Raw genomic sequence first — 17,374 nt, forward strand, 5'->3', positions numbered from 1 at the left:
AGGGAGGGATGATGGAGTTGACGGAGTTACACAGCTGAAGCGGGAATGCCAGGAGTTCATGCAGGGCCAGGTCCTGACGGGCCCGGCAGTACCGGCTGCCTCCCCAGCCGACACTCGTCCCAGGCGGGATCACCCCACACTCCTCCTCCCCCCTCAGAGCGCTGCCATCTTGAACAGCTTGGGAGGAGGGCTGCAGGCCTTCTCCTTGGCCCTGCCACATCATCATTTTTCAACAAAACCAATGTGCACTTTTATTCACAAATTTATGTTCCAAGTAATGCTCACTTAATTGGTGTTGAGCTCCCTTAAAATTAAATTATACGACTCAATTTCCAATGCTCTCCAAGTGAGTCCTGGGCTGTATAGCACGGGCAGAACTCCAAGGCAGGAAGGAACAGCAGCTCCTATTTTGGGATCGGTCAATTCAAGTGCTCTTGACTCCAGCCCCCTCTGATTGATATTCAGATTTGATCTATATTAAGCCAACCTGCATTCCTGTTTATTTTCTGAAGCCTAATTAGTAATGATGATGATTAGTTAGGTAAAGAGAAGAAAATTTATGAGGCTCTGGACCGAAGCGAATGATGAATCATTCCTTCTCCCTTTCATCATAAACTCGAAAGATGTTGAGTCAACCACAGAAGAAAGAAAGGGAATAGGAACAAGGTTTATGGAGAAGAGAAGCTCGGAATTCCGGGCCTAGGGAATGTGACACAAATACACAGTCACTTGGCGAGTGCTTTAGGACTTGCCAGGATGTCTGGCCTTGCTTGCATTCCTTACAGCAGTGAGATCTGAAGCGAAGATAAAATATTCATTAACTCTAAAAGGGAAGAGGACTTTGGCAGAATGCATAAGAGCAAGTATATACGGAAATATCCTGGAACAATTTTTTTAAATGTCACTACAATTTACTTTGAAAGAACTTACAGCAGCGATCAAAGAGAAAAGCACTATATAAAAAAAAGGAAGAGCCGTGAACGGAGGGCGTTCTTAAAGCAATTATGACATATAAGATAGAATTTATTTTCACACATCTCTTCATAAAATGGCACTTAGATCCATAAATATTATCAACTGCTCAACACAGAGATAAAAGGCCTTGAGTCATCACTGAACTTGATATTTATGCATACTTTGGTTTTTAAAGACCTGAAAAGGAGACGAAGATTTGTGTTTATGGGGGAAAATGTGTTGTGGGGAAAATGTCATAAACCAAAGTGGTGCGCATGTCGGGGTTGGTTGGGGGACACTGGAGATTTGGTACTTTACAACAGCCACATTTTTTCCCACATTAACAAGCTTTCTTTTCAAAAAAAAAAAAAAAAGAAGTTGCAAACACCTTTATAAAAGGAGCGGATGGCAGGGCACACTCCTATAAATTTAGCTGGAGCAAATGGTCTCCAAGACTGTTTATACTCCAAGACTCCTCAGATGCACCTAAAAATTCAGGAATATGTGGATTAAATAAATAAATTGGAATAAATAAAACTCCAGATTTTAATTTTTTTGAAAAATAATTTTCCTCTGTTGAGACTCTTTCTGTATTGTGATTCAGATTTATGATGGTTGCGTAAGTAAGAAAACCTCCCCTTGGAACAACAGAAGACCCTACATTCAATGGTTGTGTTGAGAAAAATTTCAAAGAAAGAGACCAAACTCCACCTTATTCATACTGCTTTCTTAGCCTATTGAAATAATGTCTTTCTGATGCAGGCCATTAACTCAGTTCTTCAAGAAATTGTACACAGTTGAAATGGGAGCAAACAAAATAATTACGATTCCATTTAATTTGGGAGTGCAGTTGGCAACACCACTTGGTTCTACTGAATCTTACCAAGTACTCTGAAAAGTGGCAAGAATTGGACTAGACTGGTGTGGTGGTGAGAGACTTCAGGACCTTTGGTAATTGAGAACAATTCTTTTAGGACACAAGAAGAATGTCTAACACAAGCAGAGTTCAATTGGTATGATTACTATCTTTGTTTTAATAAAAAAGGGCAGCAGACTCCAGGGCCTTGAAAAATCTCAAATGAGAATTTCTTTGGCCTGAGTGCTACGATTTGGGCTGCTTCCTCCATTGCTGCATCCTGTTTGCTGCTTCGGAAAATGAGAAGAATCCAGCCTGTGGGGATGTCACTCATCAGTCCCTGCACCATTGTGAGTGGGGCAGGGGGCAGTGACAGATAGTCCTAGAAGCAAGCAAGGTAGGACAGGGATTGTCTTTGTTAACAGGAAGAGAGCAGCAGATCAGCCAGATGCCAAGGTCAGACGAGGTCAGCCCAGGGACAAGGATGCTCAAGGACTGGCCCTGCCGGCCCTGACCGTTGGAACAACAAAACTCTGGCCTCCGGAAAATGCATTTACTTTAGGAGCATTTCACTGTAGACAAATTAGGAAGAAGATGAATGAATCTGGCCCAACCCTGGTTTGGTGGCACATAAATAAAAATCAAAGTACCTTAGAATCAAGAAATTTTTAGGAAATAAAGTCAAATTCTAGTCTAGTCAGGAGTGATTGTTTTTTGTTGGTTTTACTACCAGAAAACTGCTACTATAAGGTCTTCAGAGATAAAGATTTGGGCTCTAAACCTGCCCCTATGCAGATTCCCTCACTCACACCAAATCACCTGTCCGTGGGTTGTCGTTTCCTCACCTGCCAAGAAATGGAACCAACGGTTCCTAAAACACCTTCTAGTAAAAATCACTGCACGTACTTGCTCACTACACAGCTGGGCTTCCAAGGCATGCGAGGCTGTCAGGCTTTTGTTCCGTGCTTGTAATACCCGACGGATAACTGATAAATAGCACCTGCTAATGATCTTGCAAGATAGAAGCTTTATGGGAGACAACGGGCATCTTCAACAAACGAGAGGCAACTGACTCGAGATATGTCTTCTTTATGCCTCCAGTGTCGTGAAAGAATCTAAATAGTAGCTCCGTCCTATTGGAAACAGCCACATCTTCCATTTTAAACAAGCACAAGAATAACTCTCTGCATCAACAATCTCAAGTCAAGAAGAATATCCCTATGATCCAAAGTCGCTCAAGCAAAGGTGGTCCCAACCGCCCCCTCCCTTGAAAAGAAGCCCACACATCTGTCGAAGTCGAAGAGGCCAAGGTTAACGCATTAATCAGTCACAGCTTCCCCTTCACTCGTTCTGATCACCCAGGTAGGGTGAGGAAGAAGTTATGGATGGTCATAAAATCAGAGAAGAGACATAAAGGCCTGTCAGGGGAATCCCCAGGCTCCCCAGAGAGAGGAGATGATAAAAGATACTATCAGACAGGCAGGCAGAGTGAGGGAAAATGATCAATTACCGCAACTCTTAGAATTCTGAGTAGAGTTGAAGAAACGGATGGGTCAGGTGCCTAAGTAAAGCCAAACAAATGGAAAACAAAAAGTCCAGTCTGACCAATAGTTGGATGTTTACTCAGGCAAAACACACAGAGGTAGGTACACCAGTATATTTACTGGAACCACTGGGGGCCGAGCATTCCCCAAGGCACAGGAAACACCAGTGTGTGCTCAAGAGGCTGGAGCGTGGAGCTGAAGGTAGAAGAACAGGGAAGGGGCAGACTCCAGAGACAGAGACTCTTGAAGCGATCAGAGACATTCAGCTGATCTTGCACAGAACCCTCTCAGAACCCGTGAGCAAAGAACTCTGGCCGCCGATTAGAGGCAGAACGGATATTGGAACTTGAACAGCCAGGGTGTTACCCCACTGTTCTTTTTACTGCAGGAACGCCGGATGACAAGACATTGGAAGGAAGGACACTGAAATTGCCTTTATCTGATTAAGCATCACATATTACCCGGCGTCTTTATCCCGGACAGAGAGGCAGGCTCTGAGCCCAGGAGGCCCAAGTAATATCTCAAGGTTGACTCCGGAGAGAGCCCAGGGCCAGAGAAGCACATTGTGGGGGAGGGGAGAATGACTGTCATGGTTTGGGGGCTAGGAATTATACCTTAAACACTGAGATTTCCCCCCCACCTTGGTCTATGGTATAGCAGGGCTTGCCCCCAATAACTTCCTGTGTGAATGTATACTCCTAATATACATGGCATCAAAGTTCTAATTTCTAATCAACTGACATTGAAAGAAATGACCTTCTTTGATGATCTACTTGATATTACCATGAAGATAACTTTACCTCTCTTCAAACATGCCTGTTGCTCTGATATTATGTGCCTGACCTAGGTTATCTAGCGAGCTATAGAATAAAAAAGGTTTTCCTAGAGATTGGAGGGAGGGGGGGGAGGGGAGAGACATCAGCTTCAGCATTCCCTCCTCTTAATGACTATTTCTAGACAGAAGGAAAGAGACTTTGCACAAAGAACAGTAGCAAGCAACCATCATTTGCTTTTCCCCACTCAAGACCACAAGCGAGAATACCACAAAATATCAAGACCACAAGTGAGAACCCCCCTGTAAGACCCCACACTTGCTTCACAGGTAGCAGTGCCAGAATCATCGGCATAAACGAGCTGATTCTGAAATTCACTATGACAGCTAAGAGGCAACTGCTCCCTGGCTGAGACTGCAGGGACATGATGATAAGGCACCCGGAACCTGTGCTTATCTGCAATGTGACAGTGGCTACCGAGTGTCGGGACAAAGATGTGGCTAAACAGATGGATCTCAGCTCTCAATAGCAGCATGATACTCAAAGGGCACGCGTCCCGAACTACCTTTCTCCCGAGGGCTGCAGAACATGTGTGTTTTAAGACAAGAGCTCTGTTTATCTGAGACACCTTTGGGGCTGAGAAGGGGAATCAGGACAGGAGAGTCTTGTCTCCATCACAAACCAAAGGGACCAGGGTCCGGAGCAATAGTACAGTGGGTGGGGCATCTGCCTTGCCTGCGGCCAAGCTCCAGCCTTCCATATGGTCCTCCGAGCCCGCCAGGAGTAAGCATTGCTGAGCATGCCCCCAAACAACAACAAGTAATAATAAAAACAAGAAAATCAAATTGTTAAGACTCATCTACTTTTATGCTGTTTAAAATATATATACATAATCTCTTCATTCTCGGCAATGGAAAATCTCTTCATTCTCGGCAATGGAAAACAAATTATCAAATGCTTTCTTTTCAGCAGATCGACTTTAGGGGGGAGAAACTCCAAATCAATAATAGTGACTTTTTTGTTGAACTATTGAATGTAATCAAAGTAAAGTGAAAGTAAAGTGAAATTTACCAGTTACACATGCGGGGTGGGGGGCTGGGGAAGTGGGGGGAAGGGGAGAGGTATACTGTGATTCTTGGTGGTGGAATATGTGCACTGGTGAAGGGATGGGTGTCGAGCATTGTATTACTGAGACTTAAACCTGAAATAAAGCCTTGTAACTTTCCACATGGTGATACAATAAAAGAATAAATTAATAAATTAAAATAAATAAATAAAATATATATGCATATATATGTATGTATGTAAGTATATGTACATATGTATCTCAAGTTCTCTTTAACTTACCCAGAGACTATTGTGTATTAAACACTTGACAAGAATGGCACAGTAAAAACTGATCGGATGTTTGACAAATACCTCTGTGTAATATGTCTATTCGGAAGCTCATTTGCACATGATTGTCTTTGAGTAGAGAGTGTTTATGGCCGCAGTCTCCCTACCTAGCCTCGTATCGATGATTCATTGCAGGAGTTAAGCCTGAAAACTGAAGTTGCAAAGAATTCCTAAAGGCATCGATGCTAAAGGGAAATGCCGCGGCGAGGGTGCTGCTGGTCACCCCTCCCCGCGGCTTGTTCTTCCTTCCGGCTGCAGCCGCTCAGCGAGGCTGATTTTCCATGTAGCGAGGTAAGAAGGAGCAAAGAGCAAACCCCCAGAGCAGATACTGCACAGCAACGACGCTATCAACCATGGAGACATCCCGTAAATCCTCATGGGAAATTCACATGATCCCCCCCACTCTAACTTGCTTCCTGATAATTTGGGGTGGGAGGAGGATGAGCCTCACCCAGCTGTGCTCAGGGTTGACTCCGGGGTCTGTGCTCAGGGGAGCACTCCTGGTGATGCCCGGGAGACCCTCTGTAGTGCCAGGTCTCAAACCATGATCAGGCCAGGCAAACTTCTGATCTACTGTGCAATCACTCTGGCCCCTTCTGATACTCATTTTTGAGTCACCATGGAGGTGACACTTATCCACGCACATTTCCTAAGCATTCAGTTGAACAACTTTTGACAAATGGATGCAGCTATATAACCACTAGCTAGTCCAGCCATTTTCTTTATTTTATTCTTTATTTTACTGAATCACCATGTGGAAAGTTACAAAGCTCTCAGGCTTATGTCTCAGTTATACAATGCTCAAACACCCGTCCTTTCACCAGTGCCCATATTCCACCACCAAAAAAAACCCCAGTATACCTCCCACCCCTGCCTGCATAACTGATAAATTTCACTTCATTTTCTCTTTACCTTGATTACATTCCATATTTAAACACAAAACTCACTATTGTTGTTGGAGTTTCAACACACAAATTGTTGTTGGAGTTTAACCCCAGAAAATACGGCCCTACTGACAAGGAAGCATTTGATAATTAGTTTTCCATTGATGAGAATGAAGAGATATGAAGTCTACTGACAAAGAAGCATTTGATAATTAGTTTTTCATTGATGAGAATGAAGATATATGAAACCTAAAACACAGTTTAGGTTTTCTGTATTTTAGTAATTAAGCCCAGGGAGATTTATGTTGGAAATTGCATCATTTCCCTTCCTGGGGCAGCATGGGGCAAAGGCTTAGTTCACAGTCTGGAGACATGGCTGCAAGCACTTGCTGGGACCAGAAGTAGTGTAGCTGGCTCTGGATCTTGGTCGTTCAGCAGCAAAGCGGCCGTGCAAAAGCATGGCCACCCAGGTCGAATCTCGACAGAGCGCGAGCCGGTATCGGCCCCGGCCCAAGACTGCCCAAGCATCCCGCTGTTTCAAGTTCAAAACACATTTTTTTCCTCGTTCCCATGCCACCAAGTTCATACCTGCTTAAAAGTTCCATAATATGGCGTAGTCCAGCCATTTTCATCACCTCAAAAGGTCCCCTGGTGTCTTGTCCTGTCCGTATTTCCAACCCCTACCCTGTCCGCCAGCGGCCAATCTTGTTGTGTGTTTAGAACTGCAAAATAAAGGGGATGTGGCTACATACATTCTGCGTGTCCTCTCAGATCACCTAATACCATGTGGGGTTTTGTTTGTTTGTTTGTCGTTTTGTTTTTGATTCTTGGGTCACACTCGGCTATGCACAGGGGTTAGTCCTGGCTTTTGCACTCAAGAATTATTCCTGGCGGTGCTCAGGGAACCCATACGAGATGCTAGGAATCAAAGCCGGGTCGGCTGCCTGCAAGGTAAACACCCTACCTGCTGTGCTCCAGCCCCTAGTACCGTGATTTGGGCAGTAAGTTCTTTATTCTACCACACATTCTAGAGTAATCAATACCATCCATGCGTGCATTCAAATAAAACTCCTCTGGCGAATGAGGCACAACTCTGGACTGGAACAGTGTGAAGGGGGAAGAAGAGGAATCCACCCCAACAAAGGGAGGGTGGGGAGGGGGTGCGAGGAACTGCAGCTCAGCTAGCCTGCGCCGCACAGGAGCGAGCAGGCAGAAACAGGAGCACCTGTGTGGGTCTGGGGTGCCAGGAAGTAATTTTCAGGAAAAGAAGCAGAGGGAGCCCCCGAAGAAACAGAGAACAGTGGTCGGGAGCCAGGACTGGCATCTGTCATCTAGCAAAGGCCTCAAGTCCCTGTCAAAGGCCACCACAGCGGTGGCTGCCTCCAGGGTGGGGGAGATTAAGCACCTTCACAGGCTACGGCACTTGGAACGGTCCTGGCGCCCGGCTGCCTCTTCTTGGCATGCTGCTGAGGGGCCAAGAGAGATAAGGGCTGCCGTGCCGGGTGGCGGCATTGGACAGGTGTCAACCAAGCCACCGGTTGGGCACGGTCCTTCCTCCAGACTCTGAGCCTGATGGAGAAGCAGCTGGAGGAGCAGGTGGGAGGGGGAACATCCCGGGCTCCTCGGCCCGGGCCAGACTGGAGGGAGCAGCCGGCTCCGAAGCCGACATGGCACTTCCTTCCTCCGCTGGCAGGGCCCAGGGCCGCAGGCTGGGCAAGGTCAGTCATTAGGTGGCAGCAGGACTGGAGAGCAAAACCTGCACCCCGGAGAGGGTGCCCAGGTGTGCCAGGGGCGGGGACCAGGCCGGGTCCTGCCTGATCAAGACTATGATTTGCTTTTGGTTTCTCGTTTTGGCGCTTTGGGCCACATTCGGCCATGCTCAGGGGTTACTCCTGGCTCTGCACTCAGGACAGTGCTCGGAGGACTACAAAGGATGCCAGGGATAGAACCCGGGTTGGCCGCAGGCAGGGCAAACACCCACCCCGCTGTACTATCGCTCCGGCCCTAAAGACTATGGTTTGAACCCCAGGCACCTGGGCTCCCGTGATTAAGCTGTCCCGCTAGCCAGTCTTCAAGTCTTCATTTATGAAGGCCACAGCCAACTTTGGACCGCTTAGCTCAAGGCTGAGCACAAAGCACGAGCAGCAAAAAGGCCTAGTTCCAGGGACCACGCCCTGTGCACCCTTCCTCCTCCCCCTGGTTTCTACGATTCTGACTTTGCCAACGGAGCCAAGAACAGCTTCCTCGTCGCGTGCATATTCCGTAGCTAGCAGAGTCCTAGAGCCACAAGCATGCATTTCCGTGAAAATAGATTTCTCACAATCATTTGATGGTGCAGGTCACTGGAATCAGGTTAAATTGGTTATTTGAGACAGCGGGCCCTCTTTCAGAAAATAAGTCTTTCATGCTCTCCCGTACTTGGGAGGACCTTAAAATAAAACAAGGTCAAATTTAACTAACATGAAAAGGAGGCGAGAGGTCACAATGCCTCAGTGAAACGCAATTCTCAGGTCAGATGGCTGCAAACGCAAAGCCAGAAAACTCAAGACAGGCAGCGAGCAGGGACACAAACCATGCTCCTGACCAGTGGAAGGGCAGGGAGACCACAGAACCACAGACACACAAACACCATTTCCTGCGGAAGTGATAGTCAGCTAACATCACCGCACATGTGGCTCATCATCTATTAGTTTGTTTTGCTTCAGTGGATGGGAAGTTTTCCCAGAGCTCTCTGGGGGGGCCGGAGGGACTGTGCATTTTTCAAATGCCGTCTATGCCTGAAGCTGGGTTTTAATAAAGCAGATAAAGAAACAGAAGCATCCTAACACAATTTAAAGAGATTTTTCCTTCCCATCCATCAATCAAGAATAGGGCCAAACATCCTCCAGATGACCCTTCCCAATTATGGCTATTTCCATAATTTGATTTCCATTTGCATAAATAAAATTCTGTTTCATCAATGAGAAAAATATCAAATACACTGGAAACATGAACTGTTTTCGAATGTGGCTAGCCAAGCGCTACCAGCCAAAGGCTCTCGTCCGTGAATCAGCAAGTCACCATCCGAGCCATCACTGGAACCTGAAATCCCTGGAAAAGGACCAGATCCACATCTGAGGCAAAGAAACTCTGGATCATCCTAGTGAAGCATCGTGTAGGGAAGACAGTGATAGGTCTGACAGCCAAAACAGGCAGCCAGGGGTATGCAGAGCGCCATTAGAAAGCAAAAAAAATCGGGCTAGAGTGATAGCACAGTGGTAGGGCGTTTGCCTTGCACACAGCCAACCCGGGTTCAATACCCAGTATCCCATATGGTCCCCCGAGCACCACCAAGAATAATTCCTGAGTGCATGAGCCAGGAGTAACCCCTGTGCAACACTAGGTGTGACCCAAAAAGCAAAAAAAAAAAAGGCAAAAAAATCATAAAGGCGATACAGACTAAGGTCCTGGGTCTTCCCCAAATTCCTATATTGGATCCATAGTTCCCAGAGTGCTGAATTTTGAGGTGGTAGAGGGGAGCTTTGGAGAGGTAAATAGATTTACATGAGGTTTTTACAGTGAGAGAGAAAGAGAGACAGAGACCAATGAGAAGGCGGCCTTGGCAGCCCAGTCTCCTTCTTTGGTCTTCCCAGCCTCAAGGCAGGAGAAGCAAAGGCTGATTGTTTAAGTCACCCACTCTAGGGTATTTCGTTACGTCAACCCAAGCTGACTCTGGCAGAAGTGGTGTTTTATAAGAAACTGACTGTAAGAGAATTGGTGAGTTCACAATGCTACAGAAAGAGAGAGGAAACGAAAGGGAGGAATGGAGAAAGGGTTTTTCTTCTTTAACTGATGAATTCATTCCTCTGACGATGGACTGGAGCAATAGCACAGTGGGGAGGGCGTTTGCCTTGCACAAGGCTGACCCGGGTTTGATTCCTCTGCCCCTCTCAGAGAGCCCGGCAAGCTACTCAGAGTATCCCGCCTCGCGGCAGAGCCTGGCAAGCTACCCGTGGTGTATTTGATACGCCAAAAATGGTAACAAGTCACACAGTGGAGACGTTACTGGTGTCTGGTTGAGCAAATCGATGAACAACAGGACAACAGTGCTACAGTGCGACAACTGATGAACGCTAGCTTACAGATGAAAACGAATGATTAAATTCCGAATACCACCACTTGAGACTGACTTTGGCCAAGAGTGTCAACAGATGCTAAAATCGTTGTGTGGTTGAAAACCAAGAGACTTACTTGCCTTGGCGGTCAAGCTCACAGCTTGCATACAAAGTGGGAAAGGGAAAAGCCGTAATTACCACAGAGGGCCTGGCAAGGGACCCCCTAACCAATGATCAACTTTCACAGCTCCAGTATTGGAACCAATTGGCACCTCATCCCCATGGCGGGCAGGGACACGGGCAGAACATGGCCTTAGAGATGGGGAGCCCAGCCGGGGAGTGGAGCTTGAATCTGATGGGGAGGGAGTGAGCCGGGGTGGGGGTGGGGTGGGATGGGGAGGGATTCTGAGAGCAGCAACGATGGACAGGACAGCAGAAGCAAAGAAACTGGCCGCAGCGACCAAATCAGGATGCAACCCAGCCTCTGGGGGCGGGAGGGAAGCCCGCCTCAGTGCAGCCACTGCTGGACATGGGTTATTTGAACTGTTGGGACCACCCGGGGGATTCTCGGACATGAGAATGACGTGGCTTCAGGAGCCCTGGACCTCAGGAATGAAGGCTGGAAGAGAGGCTGGTTGCATCCTGGTTTGGTCTCTGCTTCTGCTGTCCTGCAGGGAGGCACCCCAGGTCGGCAAACGTGGCCAAGCTGACATTTACTCTACCCCTTCCTTCCTTCCTTCCTTCCTTCCTTCCTTCCTTCCTTCCTTCCTTCCTTCCTTCCTTCCTTCCTTCCTTCCTTCCTTCCTTCCTTCCTTCCTTCCTTCCTTCCTTCCTCCCTCCCTCCCTCCCTCCCCAAGCTGACATTTACTCTACCCCTTCCTTCCTTCCTTCCTTCCTTCCTTCCTTCCTTCCTTCCTTCCTTCCTTCCTTCCTTCCTTCCTTCCTTCCTTCCTCGGCAAACGTGGCCAAGCTGACATTTACTCTACCCCTTCCTTCCTTCCTTCCTTCCTTCCTTCCTTCCTTCCTTCCTTCCTTCCTTCCTTCCTTCCTTCCTTCCTTCCTTCCTTCCTTCCTTCCTTCCTTGTATGCTTAAGGTTTACTCCTGGCTCTGTGTGCAGGGACAACTCCTGGTGGGGCTTGAGGGACGGTCTCTGGTGCCGGGGACTGAACTCAGGCCAGCCGGATGCAAGGCACATGCCCTATCTCCTGGCTGGACTAGTGCTCCAGCCCCTGATGATTCTGTTTCTGAGCAAGAGGCGGGAGGAAGCCTCAGTTCTGGTCCAGACAGACTCTCCTCTTAGAACTGCTGCTAATTCCCCTGTAACAAACCACAAGAAGACCGCCACCAACAGCCACCACCCCTGCCTCCCGGGCCCCTGCACTGTGAGTCCCCCCAGCCCACGTTGGTGCCCTCACCCTTGTGTCCCTCGGAATGTGGGGATGGGGCACTCTGGGGTGGGAGAACCTTCGAAGGGGCGCCTGTCTGATACGGAAGGTCCTGGGTCCAGGTCCAAGCCCTGAGGACCATGCGCTATCAGAAGGGGGTCTCTGGGCACAGTCACGCAGAGGACACCCCATGAGGTCACCCCAGCAGGCTGGGGAGCTGAGGCCTCGGGGGAACCCACTCACCCCATGCGACTTCCGGCCCAGACCTGCGAGCACACACGTTTCTGTTGTGTAAGCCCCCCAGCTGTGGCCACCGAGCAAACCCCTTTAGGCTGACTTTGTCCTTCGCTTGATTAATTTTCTATCCTGTCAGCAGAGTCCTGCAGTTCCCAGCTCCCTGTCCCGAGTGAACTCTGCCGTCCAGACTCAGCGGGAGCAGGGGGCAGGGGAGGGGGGGGAGGGCGAGGGGCCCCAAAGGTCCTGGGCTCCGACCCCCGTTAATCACAGAGCCTGGGCTCCCCGCCGCAAGCCACACCCCTGCTCGCCTCTGTGTCTGGCTGTAAAGAAACACGCTCGCCCTTCCTTCCTTCTGCAGCCCTCAGGAACCCGGAGCTCCGTGCCTCAGCCCTGCATGAGGACCCTGGGCCGCCGCCCACAAGGCGACAACCTCTGGCCCACACAAGGTCGCACCCGAGCTCAGCCCCTGGGGAGAAAGAAATCGTGTTCTGTATCCCCATAAAACACGCAGCAGATCTGTGATTAATTAGGTGAACAGGAAACACCAGCAAGCCCACCGTTTCCCGTCAGACCCTGGCTTTTCGGGGGCTTGGCCTGTCCGGGACCAGTTGGAGGATCCACAGATGGGCTCCACCACCCCCGAGTCTTGCCCGGCCTGTGCTTCGAACCTGTCAGGTGGGCAGGTGCAGAAACAGTCTCAGAGGACCAGAGCCAAAGGCAACCTCGGGGCGAGGCGAAACCAACTCCCCACTCTAAACCAAACTGCTGCCACGCTTCTGAAGTCCCCCCTCTCTGCCTCCCCAGTCCTGGCCCCAAAGCACCCGCAGACAGCCATGGGTTGGGGGGAGGGTGCCGAGAGAGAGCACTGCCATGCACGGCTGGGAAGCAGAGGAAGATCCACCAGCTACAAGGATGGCCCACAGGATCCAGCACAGGTGAGCACAAAGGTGGGTGCACATCAACTGACCCGCTGCACCCCCCCCAACACCACCAACAGCTAGGCTCCTCCAGGCCCCACCCTGCCCCTCCCTCCCGCCTGAGCGACCTTCGCCCTGGGTTTGGTGCCTGTACCTCGAGCCTGACCTCCTCCACCCAGCTTCATTCTTGCCCCTGGGGGTCCCTGTTTCACTGCTCCACGCTGCATATCTGCCAGGGCGGGCGTTCTAAGGCTTCGCACGGGCTGCCGTTCCAGCTGACCTTTGCCACGACCTTCCCCGCTTGATAAGGAGCAATCACACAGAGCCAGACTGCTGAAGGCGGCCACGGGCCCCGCACCCCCAGACTGAGTACTCAGAGGACTGCGTGCAGCACCCGAGCCCCACAGCGAAGAGTCGGAAGTGGAAACCGCAAGCCTCCCCCTGGCACCCCCCCCTGTCATATGCTTCCCCCCCAAGCCCCCCACTGAGGCCTGGAATCTGGGTCCACGTGCCAGTCCCATGTCAGATTTCTTTTATTCCCTCTCTGTCTTGCCCCTCTGGACTTGGAGCAACTCGCCAGTCTTGAAGATACCAGAAGCTTTTCTGGGTCCCTGGGTCTGAGTTTGTCTGAGGGCCCTTGATCACCCTGGTGACCCTGACACTCCACAATAAACTTCCCAAGATGTTGGTGCTCTGGGGGGGCCGGAGGGCCGGGGGCCACTCGATACTTAATCAACAGGCCCGGCAGTTCCGTGCTGAAGCCACAGCTGCGGAGCTGGTCCAGCTGGGTCACCTCGGTGGTGCTTGGGGATCCTTATTTGTGCCAAGGTTGACACTCAGGTGCCATGGGCCCAACTGCAGTGCATGCCCCCGCCGGACACAGTTTTATAATCGCTCCCGCCGCCACAGTTCTATAATCGCCCCCGCCGCCACAGTTCTATAATCAACAAATGCTTCAGACAAAGATTCTCTGCAGCTATGTAAACATCTTTACCCTGATCAAACTTCTGGTCACTGATTTTTAAATTGTTATCCCATCTCTTGTCTGAATTATGACATTCGAAATATTTGCCAAATGGCTTTGAATCCTACCTTTTCTTCTCCATTTATCAGTTGACATTGCATGGAACAGAGACAAGTTCTCTTTTCCTTATTGCTTTGATGCATTTTCATTCGGACTCATGGAGGTTTCAGTAATAAATTACAACCCATTATTGCTATTTGTCTTGACTGAGGAGACTCCAAGTGTGGCTTGCACAGCCCCTTCCAGCAGGCTGGGTTCTTGACAGGTAGAACAATAATTTGTGGTGGAAAAAAGACATGTTGGGCTTAGCAGACACTTCCCTAAGCCCAAGGCCAGTCATCTCCCAGAAGGCCCGTGCTTTGGGTGCGAAAGAGCAAAGAGAAAACCCAAGATCCAGAAACAAGTGTGCTGGAGACAGGGGTGGCGGGAGGGATACTGGGAATGTTGGTGGAGGAGAATGGGCACTGGTCGGGGGATGGGTACTTGACCATTGTAATACTGGAACAATCACGAGAAAGTTTGCAAGTCTGTAACTGTACCTCCTGGTGATTCATTAAAAAAGAAAAAAGTAAAAAAAAAAAAGTGTGCTGGCGAGTCTCATGGGTCAGTGGACACGACCTGGACATGGCACCTTCCAGGAGACTAAAGGTCTAAAGTCTCTCTAGAAGCAAATAAGGAGAATTTGCTCAACATTCGAAGAATGCCCTAGAATCCTGCCCCTTGGACTGCGACGCCTTTGCTTCATGCCCACAACCTCGAGGAACTGTTACTTTGAGTCTGCGTCTGCCCGTCTGTCCCCGTTCCTCTCCCTCAGCTCCAGTCTGGGGGGGGGGAGAGGGCCCAGCACGGCCTTGCTCTGGGGTCTTCCTCCTTCCCCCTGGGCTTTGCTTCTGATTTCTGCAGCCCAATCAGCATCACCCTGTATCTTTGAGTGTGTACATGCATGTGTCTGTTACATGCATGTGTGTGTGTGTGTGCATGTTACATGTATGTGTCTGGCCCAGCTCCCAGAGGCTGGGACCCTCAGGACATGTTTATCTGTGATGAAAACTCCCACTGGCAACAGCCAACTCAGCCCTATGTGTCTCGAGTCTACTCCTTCACACTCTGCTTAGTGTCTCATGGATTTAAGTGTTTCGAGAGAACAATATTTGGGGCCAAAGGACAGCAAGTCCTACTTTTTTTTTTTTTAAGCCCCCTTCCTTTCTCCACCAGGAACAGTTTTCTAGTCGCACCACTGACTATTCCTCCCCCTTGACTGATCTGCCCACATGGAGCTGGGGCGCAGTTATCCCTCCAAGTAGCTGAGGGGAGCACGACCCAGCGGATGGGGGTAAGAGGACACACAGGAAGTTGTCACACAGGCAAAGGGGACACAAGGCAGCTTCGCTCCTGTCCACATTCCCTCCTCAGTGTTTCTGACCCGAGGAGTGGGCTTTGTGCATGTGTCCGTGTATATACATGCACACACACGCGCACACACGCACGCGCACGCGCTGAATGTTTAATGACGCTGTCAGACTAATCAGCTGTGATTTCTGGGGGGCACAACTAAAGTCTCCCAAAACTAGCCCATCATTTTGGGCCTCTGAGCTCTCGTTTCTCCAAAGTGGGGGAGAGGAGCGTCATAAATATCTCCGGAGCCACAGTGTGACATGACACATTGAGCTATTAAGGCTCAAAGAACCAATATCCATAAAACGGCCCCTTCTCCATTAATAATCATTACAGAATTGTCAGATCCCAGGCAGGGCTGGGCTGCAAATCTTCCGTTCTTTATTTACCGATACATAAGGATGTGGGCCCAATGGCCAGCCCAACTTCCCCGGGAGGGAACCAACCTTTCAGATGGGAACCGATGAATTCTGAGCCAACGCCTCCTTCTTCCAGCCCAAGGATTCTTAACCTTGGGAATTAAAAAGCCCTTGGAGAAAAGGAGACAGGGCAGAGGCACAGAAAAATGCCAACCCTGTCACGCACAGCCTGTTGACTCAAAGAGCTTAACTTCCTTTTCTTTTCTTTTCTTTTGTTCTTGGGGCCACACCCGGCTGGCTCAGGGACTCTGGTTTTAGCTTTAACGCGTGAATGAACCATCCAAAGGCTACTCGGAGCACCAAGTTCAAGAACACACACAACTTCCTTCTGCACAGAGAAAAGAAGGGAATATGTGAGTGTTGGTGGCCATCTCGTACTCTGTCCCTCACGACTGTTAGCAGAAGGCAGTCTCAAACAAAACAACTAAATGTGAAGCCCGCGTTCCAGTACAAGTCTGATTACAAAACCAGGAGGCAGACAGGTCTGGGCCCAAGGACCCATCACTAAGCCACTCCTCGTGACCTTGACAGCCAGTCCCATTCCTTAATTTTTTCCTACTGAGCAACTTCTTAAGAACAAGCCATTGTTCCATTTACCATATTCAGTCACAACGAGGAGCCGGAGAATGCCACCTGACAAAATGGCCTGAAAGTAAGAACCCCGTAATGCGGGGAGAGCTCGAAGGGCTGAGACGCTGTGCAGGTGGGAGCCCAGGGGTCAATTCCCAGGACTTCATGGTACCCCCACCCAATCCCCACCCGAAGCACAGCTGAGTGTTCACTTCCCTCTCCGAAATAAAAAAGAAATAATAATTTTTAAAAAAAACCACTTCTTTGGAGGTCCAAGTGGCCCATTTGTCTTCCAGCTGCTGCTACTATTCATTCTTTCAGGAGCCTGGCCACAGGGATTTGTACCCCATGCATGGCACATGAGCCATTTCCCCAGCCTCAGGAATTAGGGCCAGGAGAGGTTTGTCCTAGCCCCTCCCTCCTGACAAAGCTACAGCCACGGGTCCCAACTTGGCCGACAAAGACTGAGCGCCTTCTTGCGTGAGTTTCAGAGCCATTTCCTGTTTCCATCTCTTCTCCTTCCCACTACCCACCTCCTAGAAGTACACATGGACCACCTGCATTCATAGCATCAGAGCGGCCTGCCTTGGCACACTGCCACGGGCACGCTACTATCAGTGTGCGCATGGGGACACCTCCCCAAAGTACCCCAACAACTGCTCCCGAGAGACGAAAGAATGATTTTCCTCTCAATTCACGGGCACCCTCACCAGCTCTATCATGAAATGACTTAGGCAGACGGGATGTCTCCAGATGCTTTCCTGGGTGTCTCACGTCAAGCCTCCCCCAATTCGAGAATTGTCTTGATGCTTGTTGGCAAAGACTAAAAAACCTGGAATCCAGAGGGGCTGAAAAAGCACAAACTCTGCAAGGCAAAGCGAAGCCTGTCATTCTGGAAGAAGGCCAAAGCCCAGATCCACAGACTT

General features: G+C 49.5%; 1 protein-coding gene across 5 annotated transcripts in view; it reads right to left on the reverse strand.

Annotated features, from left to right (window-relative positions):
* RNF152 (ring finger protein 152) overlaps window positions 1-17,374 on the reverse strand; it is a 76,100-nt gene that overhangs the window by 10,841 nt on the left and 47,885 nt on the right. The window contains exon 1 of one of the 5 annotated variants that reach the window (XM_055128115.1): window positions 6,995-7,060. The exons of the other annotated variants lie outside the window; for them this stretch is intronic. The gene's annotated coding sequence lies outside the window, so the exon portion shown is untranslated. Of the gene's footprint in view, window positions 1-6,994; window positions 7,061-17,374 lie in introns of those variants that run through there. 5 annotated transcript variants of the gene reach the window in all.

This window comes from Sorex araneus, chromosome 2 (genome assembly GCF_027595985.1).
Source record: "Sorex araneus isolate mSorAra2 chromosome 2, mSorAra2.pri, whole genome shotgun sequence".
Lineage (NCBI taxonomy): Eukaryota > Metazoa > Chordata > Mammalia > Eulipotyphla > Soricidae > Sorex > Sorex araneus.